This window comes from Tuber melanosporum, assembly GCF_000151645.1.
Source record: "Tuber melanosporum whole genome shotgun sequence assembly, scaffold_30, strain Mel28".
Classification (NCBI taxonomy): domain Eukaryota; kingdom Fungi; phylum Ascomycota; class Pezizomycetes; order Pezizales; family Tuberaceae; genus Tuber; species Tuber melanosporum.
Window position 1 is genome coordinate 78,832 of NW_003298975.1, and position 18,140 is coordinate 96,971.

At 44.0% G+C, this 18,140-nt stretch overlaps 1 protein-coding gene; it reads left to right on the forward strand.

Annotated features, from left to right (window-relative positions):
- Window positions 1-351, forward strand: part of GSTUM_00006938001 (uncharacterized protein) — a 956-nt gene extending 605 nt beyond the window's left edge. Inside the window, exon 2 of the mRNA XM_002839052.2 lies at window positions 1-351. This exon is cut by the window's left edge and continues 385 nt beyond it.
- The last annotated feature ends 17,789 nt before the right edge of the window (window positions 352-18,140 follow it).

Genomic DNA, 18,140 nt, shown 5'->3' on the forward strand with positions numbered 1-18,140 from the left:
TAGTATGATTGTGGGTGGGGTTATTGTTCTGTATTTACTTTGGGGAATGCTCTTTTGAATGGGGTCATTTACAAGAGTTTGGTGGCGATAATGGTGATGATGGCGATAGTGGAGGGAAAGTTCCCTCCTGTTTGATTGTTTGACGGGATTGGTTTACACCTACAGGCGTTCTGGTCGTTTGTAAAGTATGATACTGTACGCGCGGAACAAGGATATAGGGCGAGATCGATGGTCTACCTTAGTTTTACCGCATGTTTATATTTGTTATTTATTTTTCTGTACGAAGTGGAAATTACAACGAGCGCTTGTATCTAGTCGAGGACCTAGTATGATAACCTAATTATGGGGAAACCTTTCACCTGGTTGCACTTCTACCACCACCGATTTCTAAAGGCACTAAGATCAGTATCGCCGCCATAGAAACCCAAGAAGGAGGAGGGAGAAAACCCACCTTGTCCCAACCTATAATTCCCAATCTTCTCCCAGTCGATCTTCTGCCTGCTGATGGGCAACTGCCGTCTAAGATTTTTGAACGCCCCCTCACTCAGCGCCCCAAAAGCCCTATTCAACTCCTCCTGATACTTCTTCTCATGGGTAGCAATAGTCTTGATGATCTCAGCCGAAGTCCCCGAGTTCAGCAAGACTCGAATCGGCTTCGTAGTAAGCAGCCTGACATTCCCATCCTCGTAGTAGTGAACATCCACCTGAATGGTACCGGTAAGCTCATTGCTGGAGGGGTAGTAGGTGTATGTACACCTCCAGCGGCCATTCCTGTGGTCCGTCAGCCTCCAACCGAAAATACCAGGAGTAAAGAGAAGAAAGGTAATACAAACCAGTAATTAGAAGGACTATATTTATTCCCAACAACCACCACCGCAACCGCAGCATCCTCCTGAACCGGATACACTCCGAACCCCGGAGACGATGGGTAATGCTCCTTGACATGCGGAGCCACATCTCTCAACAAAGCCTTTCTACACCCAATCACTATTTATCAGCCACCTCTCTGTTCCAGCACAAAAAAGGGAAACTCACATCAACTCCGCATTACCACTCTCAAAAACCCAACTCTGCGGATTCGAAGCTTTCTACCCACCCACCCCCTTCATCAGCCCCCTCTCCCTTCCTCCCTCCACCTATCCATCTGTCCATCCTGCCCGGGGTAGTAACAAACCTGCTTAATATGATCAAACTCAAACGAGGCTTGACTCCCCACATCAAAGAATCTCCCATCCGACAGACAATTATACTCGGAGATAATGACCTGCTCACCGGAGCTGGGCAGCTTCGTAGTGACCAGTTGCTCCTTGTTGTATTTTTCTATGGCAGGTATCACGCCTTCGAGGACGGCGGGGTCGTCGTTTACGAGCGCTTTTATGTCTTTGGCTTGGTTAGCTTTGGCTAAGGTGGAGAAGTGGAGGAGGGGGGGACCAACCGGCGATTACATCTTGGAGCTATGGTGGTGGTGGAGGGGGAGAAGTTAGTAAATTGATAGGGGATGGGGATGTTGGAGGGGTGAAGAGTAGAGCGGAGTAGAGTCGGTACCTCTCCGGGCGGAGCATCAAGAACGAAGCTAGATGCAGTCTCAATTGTTTCCGCAACAGACATTGTGATGGATAAAGCTGTGTAGGTATGATAGGTGGAGAATAAAAATTCGTGGTGATGAGAGGAGGTAAGCAAGTTACGAGTAGATGTTTCTTGTACTCGTACTGTACCTACACCCCACTATGCCCTCGTTGGCGCTTGGCGTTTGTGGGTATTGGCTAACTAAATTTGATATTACGATACCGTAAAAACTCGAATAATTGGACACTGTGCTAAGGGGTTGAAATAAGGTGTGAAACCGCTGATCATGTCTTGAGAATGACTGTAAGGTAAAACAACATTATAAATCAAAAACATTTGAACCTTACCTGAATGTGATAGTATTGTAACCCCTGAATAAAATATAAACAAAGATGTGATTATTATCTAAATACACATACTCTTTCTATAACCAATATCTTTTGTCAAAACAGAAAGTTCCAAGAGAGTATTCCGATGTCCATCTCAACACTGTGGCCGTATGCCCCTTCAAGCCAATCTATCCCCACTGCCTGCCAAGAAGTTTTATACTGGAATAAAAAAAGGGGGGTAGGCCAAGGAGGAAGTCACTTACAGAGTGCTTAAGAGTAGGGGAGAAAAGGGTGGGGAACCCCTATCACTCCTATAAATTTAACTTAAGTTATGAGTTCTCTCTTATTGGATGGGAGAGAACAGATAGTATAGACCTACAAATGTACATGAGCCAATAAGGGTGGAGGTTGCCTGCAGGTTCAAGATAGGGGCAACCAATCTGTCGCGCTGTAAAAAGGAAGAAAGGAGAGAAATTTTAATGTAATGCGGGAAGATCAGCGGAGAGCAATAGGAGGAGCAAGGGAGAGAAAGTGGCCTGAGCTGGTTTGAACTATTTAAAAGGTTCCAGGAGAGGTGGGCACTTGGAAGGCTGTGAGACATAGTTGGTTTGGGAGAGTTAGCAGAGAACTTTTTCTCAAGCACTATTTGAATGCAGAGGGTAGTATAAATAGCTTTACCTTTTCCAATGGCTGGTTTTGTCGGTTCCTGTCATGGGACCAAATGAGCCTCCTCTTTGCTAGGAATAAAGCAAGTCAACTTCCCATTGACTTTGCCAGTACAATAGTTAGTTGACTGCAGTTTAACTACCACAACTCCCAGCTTCATCCCCATAACAATAGAAGGAATAAGCCACTTACTAGTAAGTTAGTTGGATGTTACCGGTTACAGAATATCTGTACCATTGACCAGACATTGATTCCATTTGAATACCTAGAATGTAACCAGTACAGGTACTCGGTTATTGGTTTTGTTTTATGTTTTGTTATAAGTATCACTTTGATACTTGGTTTGTTTTAAGTATCGTTTGATACTTAGTTTTGTTTTATGTTTTGTTTTAAGTATCACTTTTATACTTAAATTAGTTTTACCAAAGTGTATCGATTGATGCCTTTGATTAGTTTCGTTGATGCTAGACATGACCAGATTTGTGTATTTAAAGACCACCTATTAGCACCTTGCGAACATGTTATATTTTTTTAACCTCAGCAAGTGGTTAAGAACCTGTTCCCGGATTTAGGCCTGATCAACCTATCGATATCCACCTCAGAGCACTAACAGAGACAAGTGGCAGAATCATGGCATATTTGGCTTTGTCTCAAAACCAACATAGAGTCATTAATGACCAGGAGTGGGAAGCAAATCCCACGGCAAGACCTGACAAGAAAGAAACAGCCCTGGCGTTCTGCTAAGGAGCCAGAAGAATCTGCAAACATAGAAGACACATAACATCCAGGAGAATTTCCTTCTACTCCAGCAAAGAAACCTTCCTTAGAACCTTCGATCGATCCCGAATCCAGTAGTGAATCAGATATGGCTAGTAGAGGAGGTGGACCTTCAGGAAGAGGAAAGTCTCGGGCTCGGCCTAAAGAAGAGGAAGTACCTACAGCATTTGAACCCCCTAAGTTCAAACTCCACCTCCTAGTGAAATTCACAGGAGAAGGAAAAGACCTTAAACCAGAAGCTTTTGATCGATTAGCGACTGAACTCACACACTACCTTCTCCTTCAAGGGAAAGATGTGGAAGACCCTACAACTGGACTATTCATTGGATCGTTCTGCAAAGGAAAGGCAACCGACACATACCACCAATGCTATAAGGAATATGCCGGAAATGTAAGATTAAGAAGATCCACTGTTCTTGATTACCTGAAAGGCCGATTCTAATCTTCTATCACCAATGACCTCCTATACAACAAATTCAACCAGCTCTACCAAGTCAATGGAATGCATGTCAAGAGAATCACAGATGTAGCTACAGATCTGATAATGTATAAAGACAGAATGAAGAAAGGAAGCATTTCCAGCTATATCCTTAAGTGACGATTCTATGATGCCATGCATCCTACCTTCCGGTGAGAGGTAGAACTACTCAAGGAAGTTGACAATGGTATGACAGAAATAATTGCAAGAGCAGAACGAAAGGATGCCATCCTCTATGAAACCAAGGCATACCAAACACGGACATCCTCTAGCAGTAATAGGCTGCCATGACACAAGCCCTCCAACAACTCTGAAGAAGATACCACATGGGTTTTCAAAAAGAAATCAAAATCCTCCAAAGAATCTAGATGACAGAAAGGAGAAGGCTTTGAATGCGGAAAAATAGGACACATGGCAAAAAACCGCCCTACGAAGAAAGGGAAAGGAAAAGCGATTAAGCAAGAGGCATCGGCCTACAATATTGAGAGCGATAGTGATGATGCACAATCCAGTGAGTATGAAGAAATCCATATCAGATATATCGATGTAGGGTGCACCAGTATCTGACCACCTGCTCCCTTCAAGATACACACCACCCTAGAAGGTACTATTCTGATTAATGGCAAGAAGGCTCGAGTCTTATTCAACACTGACACGATTGGAAGAGACATGATCAGCAATGCCTTTGTCTCTGTCCACAGACTACCAACTCGAGACCTTAACTAACCCATAACTGTCAATATGGCAGTAAAAGGTTCACGATCCACAAGCCATAAAACCTGTAATGCAACTATCTAGCTTGGCTCTGCCATCCTACCCCCTCAGGAAATGCTAGTCGGAAACCTAGCCAAATACAATGCCTTGATAGGGATGCCATTCCTGAACCGCCACGAAGCCATAATCAGATGTGGGGAATCAACCATCGATTTCCCAGATCAGAAGGTCAGAATCTCATGCAAACCAATAAGCGGAGAGTATCGAGCCGCAGTCTGTGAAGCAACTGCCCAACTCCTATTGGATGAATACTCTGATATTTTCCCTGATCAGATCCCCGAAGAACTACAGCCTATAAGGGAAGTGAACCACCACATCCATCTTCGAGACCCCTTTAATCTTAAGAACCAACCTACCTACTCCATCCCTGACGCATACAAAAATCCACTATGCGACTGGATCAACCAACAACAAAGAAGAGGAGTCATCTACCGAGCAGAAGCCCCAGGTGCTGCTCCTATGTTTGTTCAACCCAGAGCAAATGGAAAAAGAATCCGCCTCTTGGTTGACCTCAAACTACGGAATGAAAACACAGTTATGGACAGCTCCGCTATCTCAAACCAAACCCAAATCCTGAATGCAGTTGGACGGGCCAGATTCCGAAGCAAGATTGACCTAAGTGATGCCTACTTCCAGACAAGGTTAGATTCAGAAAGCGAACACTACAACAGTTTCAAAACACTCTTTGGAAGTTTCATTAGCCGAGTTATATTGCAAGGTAATATGAATGCGCCTGCCACCTTTATGGAAATTATGGAAAACCTCCTAAGCGAATACCTCCACCATTTTGTCTGGGTCTACATCAATGATATTCTTATTTTCTCAAACTCCAAAACAGAACATGCCTATCATATAGGTTTGGTTTGTACCAGACTAAGAGAAGATAAGTTCTACACTAGTAGAAACAAATCAATCCTGTTTGCTGATAAGCTCGATATCATAGGACATGTAATAGATAATGAAGGAATAAATGCAGTCCCCGGAAAAATATCCTGTTTAACAGAATGGACAACACCTCGGAATAAAAAGAAACTCATGCAATTGTTAGGACTAGTCAACTATATCTCCCAATTCCTACCACGCTACACTACTGTAACAGCACCGCTCATAAACCTCACCGGCAATGCGGAATTTGTCTGAGCCCACACTCATGACCAAGCCTTTACCAACATCGTGGAATTGATTAAAAACGCCAATGTTATAAGACCCATTGACTACAGTAAACCAGATCCGATATGGCTGATTACTGACACATCGGATATTGGAGTTGGAGCATGGGTTGGACAAGGAGCCTCTCATGAAACAGCATGGCTGACAGCTTTACACAGCAGGAAGTTCACTAATTCACAGATGAACTATGGAACTACAGACAAGGAAGCCCTTGCAGTGATCAATGCTCTTGCCGCTTTCAACCACATCCTGATGGGCAATACCTTCACCATTATTACTGACGACCAACCTCTCACTAACCTTAAAACGGAAAAGGTTCTTGGAAGGAGAAGAACACGATGGATAGGAGAAATCAGCAAATACAATGCAAAAATCATCTATACCCCTGGAAGAACCAACTATTTAGCTGATGCTCTCTCACGCCTTTATAAGCATCAAGAACTCACAGACTATAACGATCCCTCCATGGATAGTTAGTTCTTGGCGACGGCGAATGATACTTCTCTTTTTCTTCTCCTTCTTTCTTCGCCTTACGATAGTACTAGGCCACTGCCTATGTTACCGATAGTATAAGATATTTGTCTTCTATCGGAAACACCTATCATAATTTTTTTCTAACTCTTTTGTGTGAAGAGCTCTCCTTGGCATAACAATATTATTGCAATAAAGATAAAGATCATAAAAGTATTTTAGATTTGTTAAAGTAATAAGTAGGAAAAGTACTTAGAATTCAATCTAATTTAATTTAAACTCGTACCCCAACACTGGCATACTACGAGCCCCCGCCAGTACAGGGATACTGCTAACCGATATACCACTAATGCTAAGCGAACTAAGTCTGCGGCCCCGTACCTGCCATCCCCGAGTAATGCCCGCACGAGAACTAATTACAAGACTATCAAACAACCTAGCACCCCCCCCGGTCCAAGTCCGTAGCCCTTCTGGTATGAAGCCAACGAGCACTAAGTGTAGCCAAAGCGGAGCAAACGACCGATGCAACCAGGTTCCTCATCCAACAAACATAAAATCACTACCGCCCAGTCTGAAACCGTCTCGCAAAACCTCTACCACAGTAGAAAACCAACAAACACAAACTAAACCTACAGGCAATACAAGGGCAGGGAGGAGGCAACCAACATGTTAACCTCTCACACTTGCATGCCAGGCCGTCGACTCTATGAACCCACTTTGCCGGTTGCCTCCATGGAGCGTACCAGTGAGGAGGACCTGTACCCGCTGCCTGTCCCCCAAACCAAACAACAGAAACATAGGAAATACATAGAGGTGGTGATAGACCGAACAGGTCAGTGGGGCCTATCTCCCACCCGTAGTGCCATGCCTCCTCCTGCCGAACCCGTAGCTAAACCAAAGAAATCAAACAAATACCATAAAACCCAACATGCAAAACCCAAATAAGTCCAACCAGGTGGTCATAATTCACTATCCACACAGGTGGCCATCAGCCAGCCGGTCCATTGGAGAGCTTTACAGCACTCTGCAGCTTCATCCAACAGCTTAAGCCAGACTGGAAATACTTAATTAGACCTTGCCCAGCCTGACGCAGGCCTGACCGGTACTCGCAGGTGCCTCTCCCCCCCTAATCAGCTCCCCACAAGCCCCACACACCAGACGCCACAGAGCCCATCCAGCCCCCCAGCCCCTCAGACAGATCAACTATCCAATAGCCACAGGACAGCTCATACCTAGCCCTATCAGATAGCTACTGGTCTTGGCCACACTAACAGAGCCCCAATCCCCAGCACCATGCAGCCGAGGGGGACCCACCAGCCACAGCTGGGAGCTACAAAGGAGGCAGAACCAACACCCGATGGCACTGGTACCAGCTACACCATCCAACCCAGCTAAACCAAAGTCCAGCCAAGCCGGGAAAGAGTAAGCAGAGCCAGCTGAAGCCAGCCCTACAGGTCTGGCAACAAGCATAGAACGAACGACGGGCAAGAGACACCCCCAACTGATGGGATGAGAAGGGGGAGGGCAAACGAACAGGAGCAGACAAACAGAAGGTAGACCCCACTTGCAATAGGTAAAGCCGCCAACTACAATCCACAACTGAACCACCCAAAAGTACATACAATGCTAATGCCTAGCTGCCAATCGTCCCACACCACCCCAGGTAGCAACAACGACCACATCAGGGGGTAAGAGTTTTCAAGGTCAAAGCCATGCCCACTGAGGCGGGAAGGAGACATCTGACTGAACCACCGTAAATGCCACAATGACAAAACTTTTAAGAGAACGGTGATAATCAACATTGAAGGATTCCGACAGTAGAAACATAACATAACGAGGACGGGGTGGGTAGGTACTGCCCTGCTGCCTGAGGAATGATGTAGCCAGTACAACGAGTTGAACTTGGGAAGGTCATCAGTCTAACCCAAGGGTGTTTTATATCATGAGATCTAAGGACTCCATTAAAATCCAACAAGAACATGAGCTGACCCAAAGAATGACATAGGTGATCCCCCCAAACACAATGTTCCATCTCTCCCAATGGAATGCGAAACCTGTGAGTAGATGATAGACAGAAAGCCGAAGACATTTTAGCGAAAGGAGCATATAAGCGACTGTGATAAAGTGCTTGAGATGACAGTATCGTGAGACACTATCAAGCAACAAAATGAGAAGCAAACAAGTAATCTACCACCCAATGCCTAACAGACCACAACACCAAAGACCCCAGGAACTACTGAGCGAACTCAGATATCTCCCCCAGAATCCAAGATATTAGGGTCCATCATGGGTGGGAAAGAAATGCTTGGGGCGAAGCGATGGCAAGGACGAGGAAAAGTACTTAGAATAATACGTGAAGAACCTATCCTCCTTGGCCGCATCGGCCTCCATATATAGTGTTCTTCCCACCTATAGTTATCTGACCTAAAGTGGTCACATGTGAGAAACCAAATAATAACAAACTAGTTATGTGACCAAGATAGTCACATGGACAAAACCCATGACCTTATAGTGAGGTCATGTGCAAAAACTCATAAACCAATCATAACACAATAAACAAGTCATATGACTCGACTGAGTCATATGCGTGAAACCCATGACCTCATAACAAGGTAATGTGCGAAACATAAATCATATGCACAAGGCATGCCCGCAAGGCACACTCGCAAGACATACTTGTCAGGCACATGTCCCATGACTCATATTTGAGCCATGTGTATAAGTATCACAAATCCCATACATAACAAATTATATGACTCGAATGAGTCATATGTGTGAAACAACAACATACCTATGACTCATAACCATGTATCATGTGAAAACCTTTTCCTTGCCAAGTCATATTCGTGACACAGACCTTCCTCTTGATTATGACCATACAAGACAAAGGGAAGATCACCCTGATGACACCTCCTATGAACAAGAACCATTGATGGCTACCGCCAGTACTGCCTCTTCCTCTAATCCTTTCTCTTACACTATGTACCGAGCTGCCAGAACAGAATACAGAAAGGATATTGATGATGAGTGGAAAGATGATTACACTCTCCGCAGCACACCTCCTCACGAGCTTGAACAAAGCAGACTCCACTGGTCCCACTGTTACCTCGATACCTGCTACTTTCACTAAACTGAAAATCAATTCGGCAGCAGAGACCAGCGACCGTACTATATGTCTGCTGATAATTTCAAAAACACCAGTTTCGACACTGCAGAAGGATCAGCAGAGGTGATGGATGAAGTTAACGATAGATCAACCCAACCTTCCCTTACTCTTAATCCTACCCCAAGACGACATCAAGGTCTTAAAGCACTCGAACAAGCAGCAGCCTACATGGATGCAATATCTTACCTACACCCTCTGCAGCCAGTACCAACATCCTCTCATATCCTAATTGATTTACGACTACTATACGGTAGATCCTTACGAGTATACAACAATGAGGCCATTGTTTCTGTCATGCCTTCCATGATTCCCGAGCGTCACTGACAGCTCTATGAAACCTTTGAAGAAGAAGAAGCCCATATCGAACCAATAAGAAGATCTCTCATTGATGATGAACGAGATGTTAGATCAACTACAGAAGAATTAACCTCCTCTTTCCGAAGTCAGATGATTGCAGGATACCGCCATGACCCAATCTAGTTCAAAGCTATGGATAGCTCCAGACATGGAGATCTCGCCCCCTACAACATATCCAATGGAATCGTCTATACCAGCACCCATTATGCTAAACATTGCCTATACATCCCGAAAGGTCATATGTTCAATGGAATGCCCAATAGGGAATATGTCATCACCGAAATCCACAACAAAGAACACCATAGTGCAGACAGCAACCTCCAATATGTCTCAAAATATGTTTACTGGCCTGAAATGCGAAAGAACTTCTGCGATTTTGTCAAACAATGTGAACTCTGTCAGGCGAATAAGGAACAAATACAACTCCCTGAAGGGAAAGCACAGACCCTTTAATTACTTTGCGAAACTTTCAAATCCTATGCCATCAATTTCGCAGGACCATTTAACAAGTCTGCCTGATTTGATACTATCTTAGTAGCTGTGGATCGCTTTTCTGGATACACATGGCTCATACCAATGAAAGTTACCAACTCCTCCCAAGACACCTGGAATAACCTCCAACGATACCTATTTACCCCCCATGGATACCCATTATCTATTGTCAGTGATGCTGATTCCTGTTTCACCACCAGATTCTGGAAGTAAACCTTGACCTCCTTCGGAATCAACCATATTATGGCTGCTCCTGGACATCATGAGACAAATGGCCAAGCAGAATAAATGATCCGCGAAGTTAAAACTGGAATTAGGAACATGATCAATGAATGACAAACCAACTGGGAACTAGCCCTCATTGAGCTCGCCGCGTATATTAATGCCAGATATTCAGACGCCTTGGGAATGTCTCCATACAAGGCAATCTTTAGCCACTAATACCCTCTCCTACCTACAACTCTATTCAAGAACTCCTCAGTCCCTGCCTCTGATGACCACCTAAACCGCCATCAAGTAATTCGGAATGATGCCTTCCAAGCTATCAAAGCTGCCCGATTCTGGAGCACTGGAATTGCTGAAAAGCGACAATGCAAACATGTTCCTATTCTACTAGGTGATATGCTCATAGTACATGGAAACATGTTTATTACCAATGTTGGACGCAGCAAGAAACTACAACCCCGATGGTAAGGACCTTTCAAGGTCATATCCTTCGACGAGCATGCAGAAAACTACACTGTCCAAATAGATGGACGCAGGTACTGCCGCAATACTGCAGTTTTTCACGCCTCTGCTGTCAAGTGATTCCACCCAAATGAGGACTCCAAATTCCCTGGAAGAATCTACTTTCGACCTGCACCTATCATCATTAATAAGAAAGATGAATGGGAAGTTGAAGAAATCTGAGACCACAGCCTTTGGCATAGGAATGATCAGTTTCTGGTCAAATGGAAAGGATACCCAATGAGCGAAAACAGCTGGGAACCGCTAGAAGGACTGGAGCGAGCTATAGATATGGTGAATAAATGGTGGAAAGACAATATACCAAACGAATCACTCCCTCTAAAGATCAATTATATCACAATGTGCTGGACACTAACAATGCCCGAGACTGAGCGATAGCAGGTGGAACTTGAAGCTAGGGATGGGTTTTGGGCACCATACTTTGAGTCGGAATTTGAAAGTAGCGATGAGGAAAATCAGGCTATGGAACAGGCTCTCAATAAACTTATCTGACCACCGTCCTCCATCCGAATACCATAACAATGTCAAACTATGTGGAACTTAATGTGAGGCTGTGACAACAGATTATTGGACTGTTGTTGAACCATGATGCTATCCAACATGAAGACAACTTTGCCATCCACTGGATAGACTACTGTCCTGATTGCGATAATACTTGGGTAGATGCACAGCATGAATCTGGTATATGTGACTACTGTGATCTGCATTTCCTTGAGTCTCGATGTTTTCTTAGGATTTCTTCGTGTCCCTGGTATGACACTTATAATAAAGAGCTGATAGGGGAAACTGAAGCCTTTAGTTTCTCAGACTCTGCTTTTGATGGTTATTAGGTTTTCTTTGTTTAAACAGTGGGTTTATTTTGGGAAATGTAACCGGTACCCGTACTCGGTTATTGGTTTTGTTTTATATTTTGTTTTAAGTATCACTTTGATACTTGGTTTTGTTTTATGTTTTGTTTTAAGTATCGCTTTGATACTTGGTTTTGTTTTATATTTTGTTTTAAGTATCGATTGATGTCTTTGATTAGCTTCATTGATGCAAGATATGAACAGATTTGTGTATTTAAAGACCACCTGATTCCACAATCGAAAAGGCAGACTTCGATAGACAGTATTTTAATATACTTAGTTGAACAGTTACTTCTTTGTTCCTCAGTACATCCTTGAAGCCTCCTTTAGGTCTCTGCTCTCACCTACTCTCTGGAAGAGCAGGCCACCTGCCAACTATTATATCTATTACCGATAATGTGATTAGCACCTTGCGAACACGTTATATAGAAGGTTAAATCTACAATCAGATTGGTGAAAAGACAATCTAGATCCAGGCCAGCCATTCAGGCTGGGATAAAAGACAAGGAGCTTTGCAACTTACTGCCTTTGTAGAAGGAGTTCCAAGAATCAAGCTACTACTCTTTTTCTGTGGCTGAGGTACTGGCCCAACTATAGGCCCAGAGTGAAGACATTATATGTTAGGCTAAGATGATGTATATAGACTCAGAATCATCTAGGCCAATCAAGATTCGTTTCAAAGACACAAATCTGTTTTAGAAGACTCAAAAGGTTACTTATTTTGTTTATAACTACTATGAGTAAGGTAAAGTAAAATAGAATAGTAAGAATATTATTATATTGTTAAGGTCTCTTCTCACTTGCTTGATAATGTCTAAAAGCTTGCGAGGTACTCTAATATTTATATTCTACATCTGAGTGTTTGTGGAATTGATCCATCTCCCATACAAATTATGTACCTCTCTAACTATTACTCACAATGACGGGTATTTTCCAAAAGTGCAAATACCAGTAGATCCTGCAAACTATCACAGGCTTCAGTCATTTACTAATTTGCCAGTTGGGGAACTGTGCTGTTTCTAATAGTAATTATTTGACTTTCAGAATTCTTAGACTTATGGCTAAGTTCTTAAGTCAAACTGTGTTAATCTCAACTGTCTCCCCTACTAGTAAAATAATTAGCTTCATCTACGAGTCGTGTTTCTTTGGAGTAGTTGTAAATATAACCTTTCTAGATTGCCAACTGTAAATATCTATAACTCCTGATTCAACCAACAGATATCCTGCCGATAACTTTCTACTAGTTTGCAGGAGGCCATTCTACCAGATTGGCAGATAATTCCTCGGCTAGCAACTCCTGTTTTTCTTAGGTAAGAGGGCTTTACTCATTATTTAGTATTGTTGATAATTCCTGCAACTACAATACATTCCTTAACCTAGTTGTGACACTTTGAGAGGTCAATTGGCTTCATCACTAGTGCTTCCTAAGTGTTCTAAATTCTCCTAATTATCATAGGGTGGATCAGAATGTGTTGTTTCTTTGTAAAGATCTTCCAACATTCCATATTATATCTTTGTATGAAAAGGACACATTACTTACAGACAATGCCAAAGATATCTCATCTTTGAAACCTAGTAACTCTCTCAATAGTTGATGGATTAACTCTGTTCTGGTTCTCAAACCTAGCTGAAAGTCCCTTCTCATATATCCAGCGAACAGCATCTAGTTGAAAGGATGGTAGCTATATATACAGTGTTATTCTGATGCCTTTAATTCTGTAACATTATAATCACAAGACACAACTAAGATAGATATGTATGATGAGATGCAGGTCCTATAAGAGGACCAGAGAGGGTGTTGGAGATCAGAGATTCTGATGTCCAGCAGGGTTACCCTATATAGAGTAGTTCCTAGATGTCAGATCCTGGTACTCCTAATAGCATGACAATTAGGTTGTAGTAAAATTCAACTAAACAACATACATCAACTCAAGTAATATGCTTGAGTGCCTTGATGAACAACTTGTTCCAGTCCTTGAAGGTCAGCCAACCTTGCTTGCAATTAATCTTTTTTCCCGCCACCAAATAGAAGAGGTATTAAATATCTTTACTGCTTATGATATTATATCATGTGTAATACCAGAGGGCTGTACTAAACTAGTATAGCCTCTAAATATGTTGATAAACCTGTTGGAAGCACCAGGATCTGATACCTAGGAACTACCCTAAGTAGGATAATCCCACTTAGAATTAGAATCTCTAGTCTCCAATTCCCCTTTTCGGTCCTCTTACAGGGCCTGTACATTATCATATATAAATATTTTAGTTACGTCCTGTGACTATAATACCACATCCTCAGCTCAATTAGAATATCATGTGCTTTTTATCTGCAGATCATGTGTGGAACCTCTGTTATGGTCAAAGTTATTTTTGGTATTAAGCTATTTTATACCAATACTACTTGTAACTGCAAGGTTTCATGCACAACAACCATGGACCTCTGACTGAAGGGTTAAGTTTCTATCCTATAGAATTGCTTCTCCTCTCCAGTTGCATACACAACTTGACAGGAATTACTGGCTAAGAGATTATCTGCCAATCTGGTAGAATAGCTTCCAGTAAATCAGTTAGAAGTTATCTGAAAGATAACTGTTAGTTGGATCAGAAGTTATGAAGATTTAAAGTAGAGGACCTAGGAGGGTTACATTAACAACTAATCCTGCAAACACAACCTGCGGATGAAACTAAACATTTCACCAATAAGGGAGACAATTAGGGCCAACATAGTTCGACTTGAGAACTAGGCCATAAGTCTAATAACTACGAAGAACAGCTAATGACTATTGGAAACAGTACAGTTTTTAATCTGGAAAATAGTAATGATAGAAGAGAACAGGATAGTTTTCAGGGTCTCAAGGAGTTCACACTTCAGGAAGATACTTGATATTGCAAATTATAGTAAGAGAGATAAGTAATTTGTATGTGAAATAAATATAGTCTATAAATACTCAGACAAGAAATATAAATATCGAAGTATCTCCTAAACCTTTAGATATTATCAAGTAACAGAGAAGAAACCTTAACAATATAATAATGTCTTTACAATTCTATTTTACTTTACCTTATCTTACTAGTGTAATGATCCTATTTCTTGGTACATAGTTCTTCAACTGGTAACGATCTAACCTTTTCCATTTCCTTGATAACTTGATAGCTCAGAGAGCTTCTATCATCACTACCACTTCTGAGAGCGGTGATAATATTGTACTCACGTTACTTTGTGTAAGAGAGACCTCTTTTTCATATAGCATTGTACAAAGTGTATATAACGTATTGATTCAACTTATAGTATAGGAAAGAACATAAGTGGTTGCATGAAAAGTCTGTACCAGAGGTGGTTTTTTTTTTATTTTTATTTTTTTTTTAATCATTTAGTTGTTTAAGGTACAAGAACATCGCATGCAGCGCTAGCTATGGCATTAAGAAAACCCCTCCACCCCAGACCAAGAGAAAACCCGTACCCTAAAGACTGTCTGGTATGGGCCCAACTGCACACACTCCAAGGGCGAACAACTCAGGTGCCCAGCCCGCAGGCCTCACGACTTGAACGCAAAAGGGTCTCGCCTAGAAGCCAACCAATGACCCAAGAAGATTCCTCACCCAAAAGAAAACCCTACCCACTAACTACACGTAGCAAACAGGAAGGAAACCAAACAAGCTAGGTAGGAAAGTATAAGGAAAAACTCTACCCTGTAAACTACTAGACCCATAAGGGCTACAAAGGAAAACAACAACTGCCCACAGTTCCACCAGATGTGCTGTTGTTTAAGAACCGCCCCCAAAGTGGGCGGCCGGCGATGAGCCCTAAGGCCAAGCACTCCCAACCAGCTAAGCCACAGAAGTAGAGCAATACCATAGCCCACCAATCGAGAACAGAGGCCACGGTGCCAGGCCCAAGGAGTGGATGTTTGGCAGAGGGGATGCCGCCCAGCAGTCGGATGCCAGCCAAAGATCGACCACAGGCAGGTAGCAGGCTGAAACCCCGGAACACCACGTGGCGGAGGGAGGAGGTAGTAGGGTACCAGCCAAAGAGGGAAGGCAGTAGGGTGCGAGTTGGCGTGACTGAAGTAGAAAGTGGAGGGAGGGCCAAAGGCCCCTGTGCAAATGCGACCGTAGACCGAACCGCCATATTACCGCGTCTCTCATGTAGTCCCTTGTTCTCTGAGTGATAGCGTCAGATAGTGGAAGGGATCCCACTGGCGGTAGGGAGGCAGAAGGGCAAGGTGAGGAAGGCAACTGAAACTTGAATAGTGCAACAAGGAGGGTATGGCAAAATCTTACCGCGAGACAGACCCTAAAGTTACTTGCCGAGGTGTTCCCCAATGGGGATTGTGCAAGCGGGGAGAAGGATGTCCACTACTGCCAGTGCCATCTGGAAGTGAAGAGAGGAAGCCGACTGTGCCAAAGCTAAGCGAGCCCCTATTAGCGAGACAGGACTACTGAACAGGCCCAGATATCTCTCCCATCAAGCAGACAACAGACAAGTGAGGGCAAAGCGGGAGAGGATGATAGAGTTACCTGTGCTCCTAGGCAGGAACTATCGAGGGGGCAGAGGGGAGTGGGGGGGGCCCACGATAGTTGACATGGTGTTGCCAAACTATGTGGGAGGAAAATAGGAGCGACGGAGCATGCTGTACCAGAGGTTCTTTTTTTTTTAATTTTTTTTTATAATCATGTATTCATTGTTTAGGTATAAGAACTCGCATACAGCGGTAGCTATGGCATAAATAAAACCTTAATCCCAAAACAAACAAAAACAAAAAAAACTAAACTAGTGCCTCCAATAAGTGCGAACAACCCATATCATAAAGCGCATAAACAGCTAGCTATAAAGGGAAACATTCAAAATAAACATAGAGAAATCCTACAGGCAAGGAAACCAAAAAGTATACTTTAACTCCATGGCTTAGGCTGAGGACAAGGATCTGAGTGAGGAAGTGGGACTCGCCACGAGTTGGGCCCTGGAGAGGGGATCTCTGAGTGCAGGTATGTCCGGGGGGAAACCGACCAAAGTGGCGGAGATGTAGGCGGATAGGCCATAAAGGAGTTCTGGCGATGTCCAGATGGGTTCCCCTTTGTCCAGGCACTCGACTCCCGGGAGGTGCATGTCTCTGGCTCTGTCGTGCGAGGGGTATTCGAGAATGGCATGATAGAAAGACTCAGGCTCCTCCTCGCAGAAGGAGCACGAGTCAAGGGCATCTGGGTCTCTCCAGGAGCAGTGGCCGGCCAGGTAGCTCTTTTCTGACCTCATCTGGTGGATTCTGCCTACTATGAATTTCCCCAATCCCATGGAGGGGTGGGACAACAGAGTGGGTGAGTAGACATATCGTGGTGGTGGCGGGTACTGTTTGGTCCATATTTTTAGGAGGAACTGACGACAGCCTTTCTTAAGGGCTGGGAAAGGAGGGTTGCCAGGGGCCTCAGGGGGTAGGAGCTCGGGGAGTACGGCAGGCGATACTGGTAGGACTCTAGAAAGATGACTGACAAGCTTGCCCACACAATGGGCTGTTGTGTCAAGTGGGAGATGCCTCCTTACCGGAGGGGATAGCTCGGGGGTTTTCCAATTCAGGAGCCTGTAGCCCGGCGTAAGCCCAACCGTCAAGGTACGGTGGTCTTCCAAGGAGTGGTAAGAAAAGGTAGTAGGGAAGGAATAGTGCAGTCATGCAGTGGCCGGATTTCTTTCCGGGAGGAGGCACACCATCCTCAGTGCCTGGCGGCGCTGACGGTGTTCAATAAGGCATAGTATCGGGTAAAGGGCCGACTCGCAGGGGAGGATACTGGTAGGGGTCGTGGAGAAGCAGTTTGTGACCCATCTCTGGACCTTTCTCCAAAAGACAGCAAGCTGGTCGGTCATGGTTGCAGAGGGTGAGAAGAGATCTGCACCGAAGAGGAGTATGGGTACGAGGAGGGAGGACGCTATCCTGTGGCAGCGGAAGGGAGCAAGCCCCTTACCGGGACCTGACAGTCTCTTAAGCATGGAGAAGGCACCCTGGGCAAGTGCCAGACATTTCGAGAAGTGGGTGTTAGTAGCCCACCGGAGAGAACAAGAGGCCAGCTCAAACCAGTGGCCAAGCCAAAAGACCACCCAGGAGGAGTGGAAAAGGAGTCCATCAATGACGATTAGGAGAGTAGAAGTGAGGTCCCTTTGTCTGGGCGTCCTCCAGTCTATGAGTTCAGTCTTGAGTACATAGAAAGAGACCCCAAGACGCCTACGCCTTTGAGTCAACATCTTGACTAGATGTTGGAGGCGCTGGACATTCCTTCTGTTGGAGTTGGAGGTAACAGTCACCGTGAAGTTG